This window comes from Ambystoma mexicanum, chromosome 10 (assembly GCF_040938575.1).
Source record: "Ambystoma mexicanum isolate Mex_15411 chromosome 10, UKY_AmexF1_1, whole genome shotgun sequence".
In the NCBI taxonomy this organism is placed as follows: domain Eukaryota; kingdom Metazoa; phylum Chordata; class Amphibia; order Caudata; family Ambystomatidae; genus Ambystoma; species Ambystoma mexicanum.
The window spans coordinates 632,121,259-632,136,878 of NC_090932.1; positions in this window are offsets into that span (position 1 = coordinate 632,121,259).

Genomic DNA, 15,620 nt, shown 5'->3' on the forward strand with positions numbered 1-15,620 from the left:
ATCCCGATTGGCAAAAATCCAATCGATAGCTCATCCCTTTTCATGTGTGGAGCGGTTACTAATTGAAAAATATGAAATTCTTCCAGACTCGTCAAGCACAATCCCGTGCCTCTTTGCCAATAATATCCATGGATCCTAGGTGAAAATCTCCCCAAATGATGTTAGTTGAATTAGTAGTCATGAAAGGTTCAACCGCTTCAATAAGGGAGCTTTTTAAGTCTGGCATATGTTTAGGTAGGTGATACAAACATGAGATATTGTAAGAGGTATTCAGATTGACTAGCAGTTTAACATGTAATAACTCGCCTCCCGGTATGTCATGAATTTGTGATAAGTGTACTTTAAGGGCTTTGGAGAAGGTAGCTGCCGCTCCCCCCCAACATGATCTAGATGATCCTTATGAAAAATAACTTATGAGTGAGGTATGGCAATAGAAAGGGAAGGACCAGCTGCCAAGTGAAGCCAAGTCTGAGTTACGAACAGGCTATCAATCCTGGATTCAATAATGAGATCAGCAACCTCTGTATCATGCTTTATCAGTGAAAGTGTATTTAAGAGAGCACATTTAATTACAAGAATGGTCTTGCTGTCTAGAGTGCTTACAGAGGGCCCACTGGGTAGGCAAGATGTATCTTTGCAGGGGAGCTTCACCATTACGGATAGATGACTAACGTTGCCTGGTAAAAAACTTGAGGACATGTTATTTGTTGCCGCAGGCTGAACGACTATAGAATCAATGTGTCCAGTACTTATGTCTGAGTCATGACTGGATTCCACATTGGTATCTGAAGTGGTGAGGATGTTTAAGGGAGCAGTGGTCAAAACTGGTTCTGTGATCCTAATGGAGACAGGTATAATAGCATTAGAGGGTATATTTATCTGTTGAGTTGTGCTAGTCACCTGAATGATAGAACAGGAATGCACACTAAGTCAGGGTTTGTTACAGTATCAGATTAAACATTATTAACCTGTGAAGAGTCAGCAGCCTTATTTATTCCTTCCTGAGTGTCCTACGCTTTGAAACCCCAGTAGCTTCGGTGAGGTTGATGTTAATAATGTTTCAACTCTGGGGGTACTGACTGGATTGTCATTATTGGTAATAGATGCGTATGTCGCTAATATTATGAACTCGTACCAAAAACACAGATAGTTGAAAAGGAAGAGGCGGCTTACCCAGAGGCAGATACCTGGGGCATTGCGTTGCACGTCTGCATGAACCGGCACAATCCGGCCTGACAAAAGATAAAGAAAAATGTGCCGGGAAAGTGGGGTAATTTTGTTAGTTCTGAAATGTCGTGGGTTCAAAAAAGCAACATAATATAATGCAATTCTCCTCTCTTCTCTAAGCCTAAAAAGTTTCTCTGCAATGTTAACTATTTGTCTATCTGCACTAACCCCTTTCTAGCAGTTCACATCCATATGTGGTATCAATGTAGATTATTCAATACATTTTTGTCTAGCCCACTGCAATCTGGCCCTCGGCATACAACAGGCATCTCCTGCACACACAATCACCAACATGTCCCACGATTAGTTCACTTTTGGCTTATGGTGAAGCTGGTGAATCTCAACTGGTAGAATTAAAGAACAGACGACTTGCTGAGATGCAGGTTAAGTGGTCTTTATCAAGGGGCCTCACCCTGGTTCAGCCTTGTTGGTCTCCCACTTCTTTGCCACCTGCAGAAAATATGTTCTCCAGATTCTCTAATAAAACTTCTATGTCAGATATCAGGGCATTTCCCGGCATTGATGAGGCACTTGAAGCGCTAGTGCTTGCTAACTTGTTATGAGTAGGTTGGGGCAGCGTCTGCCTAAGGCTTTCCTTTTGTGGATACACATCCTTAATCAACTCCTTATTCAACTCTAGAGGAGACACTTATGGCAAAAGGTATATCATCGCAATGGGTGAGTAAAAGTTTGTACTAAAAAAAAATGAAATATTTAATTCTTGTGCGAAACAGAAGTCAGGGTTTAGCCCAGTTAACTCCAGTAGACTCCTCAGTCTATCGTCCAACTGCTCTCCACTCTCTAACTCCCTGAACAACTGAACAGCACTACCTTTGTTCTAGACTGGTCTGCGTGCTGGCATGCTGTAGACAGTGTTTCCCAACCTGTTGGGGATGGGTATGGCCACTGGAATAGAATTCTAAGCAGCTTGAGTCAGCTGAACGGTCCTACCTTCATTCTACTTTGGCACAGGCGCTGGCGTAACATTCACAGCTGTTTCCAACCCTTTGGGGTGCGTGACCCCTGGAAGAGAAAGAAAAGCAGTTTGAAGGTGGAAGGCGCTACCTTTGGGCTAGCTTGGCACAGGCGCTGGTGTAATGTACACAGTGCTTTCCAACCTGTCCTGGGGAACTTGTCCACTGGAAGAGAATGGCAAGCAGCTACGGTCAGCCGAACAGCCTTTCCCTATTCACTCGCTTGGCGCAGAATTTGTTTTGAGTAGTTGACTTCTATGAATTTGACAGAAAAAAAAAACGTATTTGATCACAGGAGATGCGCAAGCAAGGCCTTTACTCCAACCTCTTGCAAGAAAATGGATAGCATCCCATTCCAATCTGCAAACCCAGCCAACCCTACCAGCCCCTCAACTTACCTCCCCTATGGTTCACCCGAGGTTTGCGAGACAAGTCATTCCAACGTGGCTTCTGGTCAAATATTCCAGGCTCCCTGAAACAATAAACTAATTCATAATGTATTGTAGTCCGTCATCTAGCTCTAGTACCCAGTGATCATCATGTGATCATGTACATCTGGTTCATATAAATCTCTACGTAGACTTCCATCCTCATCCTCCTCAGGCGAGGCATGTAGGTAGGCCCACTGCCCCTTGACTCGCATCCACTGGAGAAAAACTTCCATTGTTGAGACTGGATATAAGCAACTCAGTTTAAAGATAATAGCTGAATAGCCTTCACCCAATAACCTCAAGCATCCCAAAAGTGCTGAGCTCGCTACTCTCTTCAGCACATGCTCCCCCACTGATTTTGAAAACAGGCATTGGCACCAGCCAACAGTCCAAGGAACACCCTCAACCAAATTGTATTATTGTAAGGTTTAAAGAAAAATAATGAACACTCTGGCTCATAGTAAAAATGGTGTCACTGAGCCATCATAAAATATAAAGTACCACAAATATAACTGGAATCCTTCCTATTATATTTATTTTAACCTCCCCACTTCTGGTAAAAATGGAAAATGTATTGTGTCTATCCCCCGGCTATAATTAAGGGGGCATCACTGCTGACACTACAAATCCACTGGAGTGCAATAGCTTTGAGACGCGCAGAGCCGCGGAAGGCGTGGTCTATAAATATACCATGTCGCGTTCAGCGCATGGAGTGAGCAAGGGCTTCAGCTCTGGACAGCCATGTTGGAAGTAGTACGGAATGCAAGCCCCGTTGAGACAAGGACCAGGAGGTCCAAAAGGGGAGTGATCTGAAGTTCATGACAATATATCTGAACACGTAACCTCACTCATAGACACATTCCTATTCAATTAAGTTGTGACCCATATAGGTAAACCTTCACTTGGTTTATCTCTAGGCCCCATCATTACTTGGAGGCTTACATTTGTATATCCCAATATGGTAATTGGGTTTATCACCCATGTCTCCAGAAAAGCAATTATTTGATATTTCTCTATGAAGGCAACACGGTATGGGACCTCTGTCTTGGAAGATAGACCTGATATATTTCATGACAACATTCAAATATCCAGCAATAACATACTGAATGGCCCATCAATGTATCCAAGGTTTCCAGGTGGTGGGGCAGCTATGTCATATATTTTCATCAGTTAAATTATTGAATACACAAAAAAAGCAAAGGACTTGATTGCTAGCCCTTAGAAAGAGAATCCTTCATTCTATACATACATTGCACTGGTTTTGAAAGTAAAAATACCTGATAGCATCAAACAATGTATATTTTGTGTGCACAGATCGTGTGGCCAACACTATGTCATCTAGTACCATTAAGCAGCATGCTTTCACATAGCAGATCCAGTGGATCACTGTATTAATCAGAGATTCATGGAACACTTTGCTCTGATGTGAAATCATAGGAACATACATCATTAAAAAAAGTAGTGTTTCAGTTTATCAAACAGTGGCACTCTTTCAGGCTTTGTGCATATTACTCATGTGGTTTTGATTGTCATAAAAGCCTTTTTCTGTTGCACAATTGATTATAGCCGTAGTGACAGTGTCTGATGTTGGTTCTGTAGAGTTTTGATTTTTGAACCCTGTTGAGTTTAGCTCTGTATGTTTAAAGCAATCCTATTATCTCGTTGGCAACATGTTCCCTTACGTTTGCTGTTTTCTTTTTATTTGTACCCTAGTGTAGCTGATGCCATGGATTAACTATATTGAAGAAATTGTACAGGGAGAGATTTTAAATTTCATTGAGTATATGAGGTACACAATGTTCATACACACTTAGCAGCAACAGTTACTCCATTAATTCTATATTTATTGCAAGTGGACTCACCAAATGGGGACACATAGAGGTTTAGGATTGGCTGTGAGGTTTACCGGTACCACTTGTTATGCATACTGAGTTCCAAAAGAAGAAGACCTCTTAGTCTCATATAGACAAGGTTTATTTTTATTGACAGATCATAAATCGAATCTGTTCTTTGGAGCAATATTTTCTGCAATTACATTCTGCACTTCTGGTCTCCTCAGGGGCAACCAACCGGCTTATGTATTTATTTATGTATTTAATTGTATAACGCGTAAGCCAATCGGTATCAAAGCAAAACATATAACAAACAAACAAACAGCAAACAAACATGTTGAATAGCAACTTATCAAGAAAGGCAGTAATCTGAAGGATTTAGTGGCATCCTAAGTGACATTTTCAGAAGAAAGAAAGATCTTCCGTTTTTTTCTGGTGGAAAAGAGAGTGACGTCAGACTTACGCATGTTGATAGGTTGTTCCAGAGTGTCGGGGCAAGAAATTGGCGGGATATGCCTCCTGCTTGTATATGTTTAATAGATTTGCAAATCAATAATTCATGAGAGCAGGAACGCAAGACAAGAGTGGGCCCGTGCCATTGCAGGCATTCTTTAAGAGCTTGGCCATGTACACAATCATCAAGATTTTGAACGTAACCCTCAGTGATTTTGGTAGCCAATTAAGTTTTTTCAAAACAGGCATGATAGGAGAACTCCTGTCGGCTTTGGATACAATTCTGACAGCAGCATTTTGCACCACTTAGAGTCAGGCAATTCCATACGCGAGGGCCCCCAGCAACAGGGCATTTCCGTAGTCAAGTTTAATACCCACAGTTGCTCTTGCAATAATAGCTGCGTTGGTGTCCGTGATAAATGGCTTAATCTGACGAAGCAACCAGATGTAATAGTGGCAGATACTGATAGCAGCGGAAATCTGAGCATTCATGCTAATATCTGAATTAAGATGATGGCCAGAGAGTTTGCTTTATTCAATGTGGGGATAGAATAGGAGACCAGTAATATAGATGGAGAAGTCAGCAGCAATAGATCTGTTTTCTGATCATTAAAACAGAGCCAGAATTCTTCATCCAGTTGCTGACCATTTTGAAGCTATCATTGATCATATAATAGTCCTGAGCCTTATTGCTTGCCAGATAATGTAAACAGTAATTGTGTGTCATCAGCGTAGTTCTGAAACTATTACTGTATCTGGTGGACAGTGCACCACTAGTAGCCAGGACATCTACATACTTGAGAACCTCTGCTGCATAAAGGAAAGGACCAGAAAACAAGCCTTCTCTGCCTACGCTCCAAGACGATGGAACCTCCTCCGCATCAGCATCAGACTCGCCCCCACGCACCTATAATTCAGAAAAGAACTCAAGACCCTCCTCTCTGCCTCAACACCTAGGCCATCACATTGCCTTTCCTGCCACCTGACTTGCTAGACGCCACCCCCCCTCTCCTCCCTGCCACCCAGTACAGCTGTACCCCTCCTCTGTGCCCCTCTGTATCGAACTCCCCTGCTGTATATGTGTTCTGTTGTTACCTCTGAAAAGTGCTCTGTTAGGCATCTGTGCCTGCTTGCCCACTGCAAATCCAGTGAAAACCGTTTTGCATTGTTATTCACTGTTATACCTGTACACTAGTTGAATTGTACCCTGTGCCTGCTTGCCCACTGCAAATCCAGTGAAAACCGTTTTGCATTGTTATTCACTGTTATACCTGTACACTAGTTGAATTGTACCCTGTGCCTGCTTGCCCACTGCAAATCCAGTGAAAACCGTTTTGCATTGTTATTCACTGTTATACCTGTACACTAGTTGAATTGTACCCTGTGCCTGCTTGCCCACTGCAAATCCAGTGAAAACCTTTTGCATTTTTATTCACAGTTATAACTGCACACCATTAGAATTATACTTTATGCCCGCTTGCCCACTGCCTGTAAACGCCCTTACTCACTGCTATACATTGCTCCACTACCTCAAACGCACTGGCATATGAGTTGCTTTAGCACATTTAATGCCCTTCGTGCGAGTCCAGGCTACGCTCCACACAAATATTGATTAATCAGCCACTCACCGCCCAACCATCTCAAGCCACATACCAACAGACAATAACTGTGCCTGGTTGCCCGGCTGCTACCTCAACGGTTGTGATCCTACCCAGCCGCAACCCCACAGCCACGCACACAAACCCATGTACTACCCCAGTGCCTTTGCCCCATAGCACAGCAATACTACTGCCCACACACCATCCTACACCATCTTGCTCAACGAAGCCCAACCCACTATGATAGGCTTCCTATCCACTGTTATGTTCGATTTTTGCATTATTCACAATTCCATACCCTGTTCCGAAGGGGCTTTTATCAAACATAACAAAGGACTAGCCAGATTGGCCTGTCTGCGCCACCATCCCATCCCCTGCCTTACCCCTTTCCTACCCACCATCTCCCCATTTCCCATTGCTGATGAACAAAGACCACTCAAACTGACAACCAACATAGTCAACAAAACTACCACTAACTCCGAGTTCACCCCACCCCCATTCTGAGTTCTACTAAACCCTCTTCCGCCGAAGAGACCACTAACAAGGCTACACCAATCCTGGGTATCACCAGACTCAACAGACTCAGATCACACACCAAATACCTCCAACCGACCAATTCTATTATCTCTAGCAAAGCTTATTCCACCAAAATAAATACTACACCCACCACCCACTGTCACAAAAGTTCACCTATAGCCTCGGCCAAACCACTCAAAATCACCAAAGCCACATAACCTACACTTCAACCAAGCGACCCCCCCCCCAGACACCGCACTAAACCTCAAAGGTGCACTCATCAATGCACGCTCACTTGGTGCACATGCTATCTAAATCCATGACCTCATCATTGACCAACAACTAGACATCTTAGTAGTCAACAAAACATGACTACACCCGGCCTCAGGCCCACTGCTAGCACACGCCATCTCCCCAGGATTCTCCATACTCAGGACCGACAGGACCAATTCCCAGGGAGGTGGAGTGGCCCTAATAGCCAAATCCTCTATGCAAATCAGGGCCTGCCCCATTGAAGAAACACAAGGATATGAACTCCTCTTAGCCAAATACACCTCTAACCCCAAAACAACCACCAACTTCTTGGTCGTTCATAGAGCACCAAACAAAAAGACACACCCGGATATAGATATCCCACTATTGCTCACTCCCTATATCAAACCAAATACCAAATTCATTATACTAGGAGACTTAAATCTAGGTTATAACAACCCCCTTGATCATGCACCCACATCATTCCATGCAGCCATGCGAGACATGAGCTTTTCACAACTGGTCAATGCTCCCACCCATAATAAAGGCAGAACACTGTGCTGGGTTGTAGAGGAGGTCCCAGATATGGCCTGCACTCCAGCTACCCATTTTGAAGTACCAGGAACGTACACACCAAAATATGTGACGTATGATGAGCAAATAAATCAGCAGAGAGCCGCACTAGGGCTCTGCCAGTGCCCATCAGAAGAGTAACACCTTTTGAAGTGCCAATAACCAGACAACCATGGGCAGCAAGGTATCCATTGAGACAACCATACCAGCAATTGACACAAAATGAAGACTATTTACAAACTAACCCAGAAGAGACCCAAAGGGTCTTAACAGGAGGCGAATGGTGACGACACAAGGGCCCGGAAAAACTCACTAATGAAGAAAACGACAACCAAAAAGGTGACCCACAAAGACGAAATTTATGAAAATAACGTAATGGACATAGAAGAAGAGACGATGTTGATATACAAAGAAACGTAACTATAATGCAGGATGAAAGTATGCAACTAGCTAACGCCTGTACATAGGCTTGGAACGCAAGAAGCTAAGAAAACGGTGTGGCTTGCTATGCTTAGTAGAAGAATAGAGCGGCAAGCGCCAACTATATACCTACCTCAACGAAGCACATTAACAGTCAAACAGGCCAGTAATCATGTTCCAGCCAAAAGCAAGACGAGAGGCCAGAATCGAAACTCAGCAAGAGGCAGCTTGTGCATGGGAAATCGAGGTCAAGCCAAAAGAGGGAGGTGAGCAGTAACTTCGGAGAAGCGAAACTTAAGAGCAGAGCAGCCTGCCCCGTGAAGGTCGAAATAAGGGGGCCCAGGCAGGTGGCAGCCAAGAACGAGAATTAAATGCACAAATAGAAGGAAAACAAGGCCGATTCACGGTGTGCTAACACGTGACTAGCCGAGCGCAAAGAGGTACCAACGTCTGATGTCACCCAAAAGGCAGGAGATATCATAACTTTTCCTGACAAGAAGCTACAGTTTTGAGTCCGTCCTCGGCCAACTAATTGACACATAGCCCGAAAGTGCTGATTGATGGAAGGGAGGCAGGGTGAATCTTGGGGCATACTGCATCTGGGTGACCATTCTGCATGCTGCTAATTAAAGTGGAGATTTATGCTTATGGTTATAGCCAGCCCAATCACAGTGGGCCAAATAATCTAAGGTCCTATATATAGTAGAACCAATAAGACGTTGTACTTTTAGCGATGTTTGCATGAGAAATGTAGAGGGAAGGGCATAGACGCCCACCCGATAAGAGTTATCCAATCCTCACACTCTGTTACCATATACAGATATAGCACCTATACTTAAGTTACCCTTTCCAACCAATATAATTACATGACAAACTTTTGAGTGTTACACGTCAATGATGATGAAGTTTTACTATAACTATTGATGTTTGAATGAGGATGTTGGGAGTTGAAGCGAGACGGGCGATCGCATCACTGTTGATTTCCATGTTTACCCATTTTTTGTACTTGTCATTAAACGGATTTCCCTTTGCCAAACCATTGAGTTGTCCTTATTGACTGGTGGTGGAGAAAGAGAGTCCCGCACCCCTTCCACCTCAAGGTGCAGCTATCGCGTCTTAAAGTATTCAAGGGTGAACTCTGATCCTATGGGCCCGTCGGAGGTCACTCCCCCTATTGTACAGGGTCTTAGCTCTCAATGCACAAATTGCTATCAACTCTACCACATGATCAGCTTCACCTTTCACACCAATCCCTCAGAGCCCACTGCGACCAAGAAAACCTGATACATATGAAACTAGAAACATCAAAAAACTCACAGCGGACAACCTCTCTCCTGTCCTCAGAGAAGCACTTGCTTCCACCACCCTAGAAAGCAGCAACCCTACCAACCTGACCAATTGCTACCACAAATGCCTCTCTTCCACTATTGATGCACTAGCTCCCATTACAACCAAAACTCGAAGAACAGATAAACGCACCAGCTTCTGGTTCAACGAGGAACTAGTCTCCCTGAGGCGTGCCAAAAGAGCACTAGAGCACCTACATAAAAAACCAACACCTTACACTCTGCAACAGCGTTTAATGATGCCAACAATATCTACAAAAAAGCAATAATATCCCACAAAGCTAATGCCCTCAATCTGCAGATTACCAATGCCTCCTCCGACTTCAAGGAGCGCTTCTCCATACTCAGAGAACTTGAAAATCCTTGTCAAGACCCAGCACAAGTCAGCACCAGCAAAACCTGGTGTACTACAATCCAAGAAGCCCTAGCATCCAAAATAAGCCTCCTGCAAAAGAAAATCGCCAACAAAAAACTAATCCTTGCAGGCAAAACCCCTCCCACCATCCTAGAGGATCCTTCAACTGCCAATCCTAGTGAACCATTCTACTTTACCCTTGTCTCACAACTAGACACCATAGCCAAACTTAAAGCATCTAACTGTAGAGAAGACCAATTCCCTCCCCACTTAGTAAAACTCGGTGCCCCCACACTCACCCCCATTATCACAGAATTTGTCAATGCTTCCTTCAGCTCCAATATAGTCCAAGCCAGCATTAAAAAAGTGTGGGTGACTCCCCTCCTGAAAAAGCCATCTCTAGACCCCTCCATCCCCACCAACTACCGACCAATAACAACGGTCCCTTTCCTATTGAAAATAATAGACAATTAGCATACACCCAAATACAAAAACACCTAGAACAACACCAACTACTAGGTGCCCGACAATCAGGGTTTTGCCCAAGCCAAGCACTGAAACAGCACTCATGGACCTGAAAATACAAATGGACGCCACCAGAGAATCAGGCAAACTCTGTCTCCTAATGCTGTTAGAACTATCCGCAGCATTTGATTTAGTTGACCATGACAAACTCTGTGCCACTCTGTCTAACAACTTCAACTTTTCCAACGATGCCACCAAATGGGTCAAATCCTTCTTAGCCGACAGAACATCAAGAGTTTCCATTTGCAAAGAGTCGGCGGACCCCATACCAGTCCCCATAGGCGTTCCCCAAGCGTCTTGCTTATGCACCACCTTTACAATGCCTATACGAAATTGCTATTCGCAGCCCTGGATGCCATGGGTGTCAGCTGCACTAATTTTGCAGATGACACCCAGATCCTCATCCCCCTATCGGGAAACCATGAGCAGGACTCGCTGCTCATCAACCAAATGTACGCCCTAATTCAAAATTGGATGGCCCACAACAGCCTCTGCCTCAATGATGATAAAACAGAGCTACTCGTAGTGGGATCTCTGTGAGAATCAACTCTCTCCAGCCTGCCTATGTTTCATTCATCATTGACGGGACCACAATTCCTATACTCAAGCAGGACAAAACCCTTGGTTTCTACCTAGATGCCAACCTAACCATGACAAAACAAGTAAACGCCCTTTCCTCAGCCACCTCATACACAGCAAAGCTGATCTCCCTTAGCTGCAAATTCCTCACACCAAAAAACTGCAACACCCTAGCGAGAGCCCTCATACTATCAAAGCTTGACTACTGTTATGTACTCCTCCTAGGCACTTCCAACACCAACTTGACCAAACTCCAAATCATGCAGAACAAAGCTCTTTGAGCTGCTCTAGGCATAAAGAAATCCGAGCACATCACAAACACCAGAAAAAACACCCATCAAATCGAGAATCGTATTTAAAACCTTATGCATTACACATAGATGCATCGACAACACAGCCCCAAAATACCTTAACAATACAGTCAGGAAAAAGAACTCACTCCTAGAAGACCCACGATTTAAAAGCTTGAGAGAGAGAGAGAGAGAGAGAGAGAGAGGTAGCAGCTTTAAAGTGCTAGACCTGAAACACTGGAATCCCCTCCCGACCAACATCAAGAATTAAGTCTCCCACCAGCAATTCAAAAATTCACTGAAAACCTGGCTATTCAACCAATTCTAACCTACCCAGATAGCACATCAGAACAACCCAACTATGCGAAATGTCCCTGAATCTCTATGCACTGTATTTTGTTTCCCTTCCCCTAACCTCTTTCATTTAAAATGTAAGATTGTAATAACTATCTGTCTGTAACTACGTCATGATACCTCAGGGTTTGTGCGTACAACAAATGTAATAAAATAAAAAAATAAATAAATCTGTACTGTTGTATATCTCTATAAAGTGCGCCATTATTAATCTGTATTGTTTTATACCTCTCTTAAGCACTCTGTTGCTTCACAAAGCTAGGACTGCGCTCAATAAATACCATCATAATAATAATAAAAAATAAAACATAATGTTCCTATCACAGAGAAAATCATGAAGTGGCTTAATGTATAGATTTCATAGCAAAGGGGATAACTAGGCACCCTGTGGAAATATTTGCATGATAGAGTGAGCTTTAGATGATGATTGGCCCAACACTATCTTGGCCAATCTGCCTCACGAGAAGGAGTTAATCCAGCAGAAGTACAGTTGATCAGCTTGATCAGATTGACATCATTAGCCAAGCACAACATGAGAATATTCAAACCTATGACATCAAAGGCGGCTGAGAGATCTAGAAATATCAGTAGTCCTGCTTTGCCTTCATCAAGAATATCCAGTATATTTGATTGGATATCAAACGTAGATGTTTCTGTACTCTGCCTGGCGTGGAAGCCTGATTGACACGTTCCAAGTATATTTTGCAAAGCACCTCTATGTTGAATTTGGGAGTATGCAATTTTATCCATGATTTTCAAAAGGAAGCACGTGTGACAGGACAGTCATTAACTGGGCTATCTGGGTCAATCAAATCCTTTTTAATGATAGGTTTAATGCATGTGTCTTTTAATAAATCTGGGATAATACCAGCCGAGAAGGTCTCATATATGACTGCTGTAACTACATTAACCAAGCACAATGAACATTCCTTAATTATTTTGCCATGACATTTATCGCTTGCACAGTTATTAGCTTTTACCACATGGTTGATTTTTCCATCTTCAGTGGATGAAACAGATTCAAAAGAAAATTTGGGAATTTGGGCATCTTCTATTTCCAATGGTTCTTCAAGCTGTTTTGGGTCTTTCGACCTTTATGGAAAGTGGCAATTTAGTTTCAATGGCAACCCTGATCTTTTGAATTTTGAGTTAAAAAAGTCAATCAGTTTATCACACCACTCAGGAGATGTGGGAGGGCTTGAGGCAACAGCATGACCCTTCTCTAATTTGCATAGCAGATAAAATAGCTCTTTGGAGAAGTTAGCTGCCGTTGAAATATTCCTTTTTGGAGTCTAATAAGGCAGTTTTATATTGGGTTTGTGCAAGAGCCCATTGTTGCTTATGTTCAGCAATACTGCATGTATAACTTTTCTTCTCTGCTTGACGCTTAGCCATCTGGAGAACTTTTACAAGTGGGTGTCAGCAGTTGTGTTTTCCTGGAGCCTGATCGTCTTAAGCCTCAGTGGAGGGACAGAGTCCAAGGCATACTTTAGAGAGAAGTGATAGAGGTTAACCTTTTGTCCAAAGATTTTTTTCAGAAAGAATCTTTCTGTAGTGATGTGCGCAGTGGGGTCATGGACTGACAGGAGATTCTATTAGCATTCCCACAAACAATTGTGGTTTTGCTGGTCATAGAGGTCCTTGTTTTACCGGGCATATTTACATCAAAATTAACTACCAGATGGTCGGTCCAAGGGCCTTTGGATCGAATGATGTTGGAGACAACATCCCGATTGGCAAAAATCCAATCGATAGCTCATCCCTTTTCATGTGTGGAGCGGTTACTAATTGAAAAATATTAAATTCTTCCAGACTCGTCAAGCACAATCCAGTGCCTCTTTGCCAATAATATCCATGGATCCTAGGTGAAAATCTCCCCAAATGATGTTAGTTGAATTAGTAGTCATGAAAGGTTCAACCGCTTCAATAAGGGAGCTTTTTAAGTCTGGCATATGTTTAGGTAGGTGATACAAACATGAGATATTGTAAGAGGTATTCAGATTGACTAGCAGTTTAACATGTAATAACTCGCCTCCCGGTATGTCATGAATTTGTGATAAGTGTACTTTAAGGGCTTTGGAGAAGGTAGCTGCCGCTCCCCCCCAACATGATCTAGATGATCCTTATGAAAAATAACTTATGAGTGAGGTATGGCAATAGAAAGGGAAGGACCAGCTGCCAAGAGAAGCCAAGTCTGAGTTACGAACAGGCTACCAATCCTGGATTCAATAATGAGATCAGCGACCTCTGTATCATGCTTTATCAGTGAAATTGTATCCAAGAGAGCACATTTAATTACAAGAATGGTCTTGCTGTTTAGAGTGCTTACAGAGGGCCCACTGGGTAGGCAAGATGTATCTTTGCAGGGGAGCTTCACCATTACGGATAGATGACTAACGTTGCCTGGTAAAAAACTTGAGGATATGTTATTTGTTGCCGCAGGCTGAACGACTATAGAATCAATGTGTCCAGTACTTATGTCTGAGTCATGACTGGATTCCACATTGGTATCTGAAGTGGTGAGGGTGTTTAAGGGAGCAGTAGTCAAAACTGGTTCTGTGATCCTAATGGAGACAGGTGTCGGGGGGGAAATTCTGCCGGGGTCGGCCGGGCCGTCCGCAGACCTCCAGGCAGGGAGGCACCAACTCCTCCCGTATATCCCAAAAGAGATAGAGTATGAGACACACGCAAGAAGCAAGGTGACTCTGCTGTTTATTAGACAAAACGGCAGGGATGGGTCAAGGAGCGTACGCGTCCGTCCTGACACACACACAATCGTGGGGCTCGCAGGCCCTTTTTACCTTAGTATGACGCGCTACTTGCGTCACTTGGAAAGTTTAGCAAAAAACCTATCTCCACTCCGGATTGGTTACTCGAGTGGTAGGGTTAGTATAGCACACATATAGAGAACGGTGTTAGTGGTTGAGGGTTAGTCAGGTGGTATACCTGGGCTGTCCCTTCAATTTGACACATGAAAGTTGTTACATGAAGACCTCTGAGGATTGGTCAATGTTAATGGCGTCAGTGATAGGAGCCCAATGTTCTGATTGGTCCGCTCGCGAGCCTCCCAGTCTGGGACTATCGCTCTTCCCAGCTCGCGGTGCACCTGTAATTTGCAACAATGTTTTACTACGGGTAGGTGTAAACAATGTGAGGATTTATTCATATGTTGGGAGGTCGACTACTCCCACTGCTGCAAATATCCAATGAGTCTTTTAATTGTATCTGCCTGTGTCTTGAAACGTGGGATTCAGGCGTCTCCTTCCTCCTGGGCTTGGCATCTTGTCAGGTTTGGCTTTGTCACGTGAGGTGGGACCGTGTTTGAGGCAAAATTCAACATAATTAATATTCTTTTTCCTACTGTGTGCCTGGTTTATCTTGCAGGTGCGACCTTGGCGTTGGCTTGCAGCGTGCGAGATTGCAACATCGTGCCCTTGGCGGTGTGCTTTCGCCGGGCTCATTTTGCAGGGTCAGCAACCCAGTTCTTGCTCATTCAATGTTCATGGAAGCTTTTGCTTGCGGCCTACTTGGGCCTGGTGCATAGGTGGAACCGTTTGATGCAGAGCGCTTTAGGTTACGGTATCATATTGCTCTATCCTCAGTATCGTGTCTCCGTTATATTCTTCATTATGGTACATGGTTCTTAGAAGAAGCGTGAGCAAGCCTTTTTAGATAAGTTCATGATGCGTCTTCCGTTTCTGCATTTTGAGAGCCTATGTGGAAAATAATAAAGATGCACGTCCGTGAGTATGTCTGTCGCCTACGTCATAGCACTGAGTATATTCTTCGTGTGGATTGGTGTGGGAGTGTCCGGTGTGCATGTTTGCACAGGTATACTAACCGTTGGCTAGGTCGTCATGGCATCTCTAACGACGTGTTGATTTAGTGCTGGATG